Source organism: Ranitomeya variabilis, chromosome 4, assembly GCF_051348905.1.
Source record: "Ranitomeya variabilis isolate aRanVar5 chromosome 4, aRanVar5.hap1, whole genome shotgun sequence".
NCBI lineage: Eukaryota > Metazoa > Chordata > Amphibia > Anura > Dendrobatidae > Ranitomeya > Ranitomeya variabilis.
The window spans coordinates 409,035,832-409,038,463 of NC_135235.1; the positions used below are offsets into that span (position 1 = coordinate 409,035,832).

The 2,632-nt window shown below is 42.8% G+C and overlaps 1 long non-coding RNA gene across 1 annotated transcript; it reads right to left on the minus strand.

The window, feature by feature from the left end:
* Positions 1–1,812: 1,812 nt before the first annotated feature.
* Positions 1,813–2,421, minus strand: LOC143768965 (uncharacterized). The gene is made up of 3 exons (XR_013214142.1): positions 2,227–2,421; positions 2,091–2,155; positions 1,813–1,998 (listed from the first exon to the last, which is right to left on the minus strand). It is a non-coding gene; the product is annotated as an uncharacterized LOC143768965 (long non-coding RNA).
* Positions 2,422–2,632: the final 211 nt, after the last annotated feature.

The following is a 2,632-nucleotide window of genomic DNA, read 5'->3' on the forward strand; positions in this document are numbered from 1 at the left end:
TAATCTGATTGATGCCCAAGTTGTGACACTTAATAAGATAGGGACAGTCAGGCTGAAAGACCCTGTTAAAATTGTGGCTGTTGATTCATCCCCTCTTACCCAGGATGGAAATTGTTTTATGTCTCATGTCTTTTCTCTGAAAGTGGGTTCCATGCAGGTGGAGAAGTTGTTTCGTTATGAATAATTTGCCTGCAGGACTGGTACTGGGGATGCCCGGGCTGCAACGTCACAACCCTATCATTGATTGGGTGACGAGGGAGATCACTCAATGGGGATGTAAGGATAACGGTCCGTGTTGTAACCTGGGACCTATTGTCAATCCAGTAAAATCTGTATCTGTGCCGTCTGTCGGTCTGGAGGGTATTCCGGAATACCTTAAGGATTTCAAAGACATGTTCTCCGAAAGCAACGCTGAGGCGCTTCCACCACATCGACCTTTTGATTGTGCCATTGATTTAGTCCCAGGAGCCAAATTACCCAAGGCTCGTCTGTTTAATTTGTCTGGGCATGAGCACCAAGCCATGAAAGAGTACATTTCAGAGAGCCTCCACAAGGGGTGTATTCGGCCTTCTGTCTCACCTGTGGCAGCAGGGTTTTTCTTTGTTAAGAAAAACGATGGAGGTTTGTGACCGTGCCTCGACTTTCGGGAACTGAGCAAAATTACTGTAAAGAACACATACCCTCTCCATCTGATTCACGATTTATTCAACCAACTCACAGGGGGCCAAATGGTTCTCTTAGTAAGATTTACAAGGGGCTTATAACCTGATGACGGTCCAGGAGGGGGATAAATGGAAAACAACATTCCTGATGACCGAGGGACTGTTTGAAAACCTGGTAATGCTTTTCGGTCTCACTAACGCCCCTGCTGTTTTCCAGAATTTCATTAATGTTATTTTTTCTGACATGATTGGGTGTTATGTAGTCATCTACCTGGTTGACATTCTAATAAACTCAGAGGACAGTCAGTCTCATTTACATCATCTGCGTATGGTTCTTATGAGACTCAGAGAGAACCACTTATACGCTAAACTGGAGAAATGCTCTTTCTTTGTGCAGGAACTGTCTTTTCTGGGATTAATTATATGAGGGGAGGGGTTCCGCATGGATCCTGGGAAGATTCAGGCCATTATGGATTGAGTGCAGCCTCATGACCTAAAGGGGTTGCATAAATAAAGTAAAGAAACTTGGCACTCAACTTGGTTGTATTGGTAATATTGAATATGCTTTTTTATTTCAAATAGCAGTCCCAATATAATAAACGTTTCGGTCTGCCATAGACCTTCTTCAGTAAACTAAGTTGAAAATACATAACAAAATTCTCAATCATTGTACAAAAACAAGGGAAAGCTAACAAGATAAATCTAGTAATAATTTAGTGAATTGTGATGGGTCAGAGGGTAGGAGAGGTAAGGGAAGGTAAATAATTTTATAACATACCCGACTGCTCAAGAGATAGATGTGAGAGGTGTCTCTGGATATGGCGTAGATCCTTGTATATGGGAATACTTGTGGACCATAAAGGGGACAAAAATGGTCGCCCTGTGATATTAAGAAGTATATCCTATCATTAGGTGTACAGTGTTGATGACATGAGCATTATAACAAGTGTGTATACTGACCAGATTTAGTTTAAAGGGTAGTGTTGTTTATAGGTCGTAGATTTCCAATATGGTATAGCGTGGCTGTAAAATAATATAATAACTGTTACTAATGCCTAATACAGAGAGGGTAGAGCACATTGTGCTAATAAAGTACTGAGCCATACGAAAAAACCTCTCACCTGTTGGCAGTAACAATGTGTAGATAATATGCGGCAGGATTGTACAACTCTTTTGGGTAAAATAGGATACGGTAGCCTGTTGTTTATAGAAAATATAAATCAGTGTCATTGCTGTAGTGCAGATTCTAAGAAAACAACAATGTGGGTCTTACCCAGTGGGTGAAGGCTTTACCATATATAGTGCATATATTATAGCCACAGGAAGATGTAAGCGTCTATGGAATAACAACAGGAGTGATAGAATCAGTAGTACTGCAAGTATGAATCAAATTGTCACTATAGAAAAGAGAGCTATGTCATGGCTCACCTATAACGCTGCAATCCCAAGTACCATGTGGAATTGGAGTGGGACGTACCATAAAGGGAGCGTGCCTGTAGTGCAAATGATACAATCGTAAGGACAAGTGCCCATAACGCCTGAGTCCTAGTAAGTAGAGGCTTACCCATATGTTAGGAGTTGTATCGCCACACAACGCGGTGTCCGCCGCTAGTTGCTGGCATTGTGCAGGAAGGGTACATATAAATAGACACGGGGCGGGATTCGGCATATGGCCGTGACCGGAAGGGCGTCACGATGTGTGACGCTAACTTCCGGTAATCTCTGGAGCGCTTGATTGTCATGGTAACTGACAACAAGAGCGATCAGCTGATCCCTGCATGCAGAGCATGCGGAAATAGGGGAAAAGGACGTAGTGGGGCAGAATGTCAATTGCAGAAGTATCTCCCTGGATGTGACGTGTGCGTACTATGTACTGAAGCCGATCCTGTAGTCAGGGAAACGGTCACATGTCACAACAAAAGCGGTCACATGAATGCTGTGTACACTGAAGGCCAGTATGTAATAGCTAT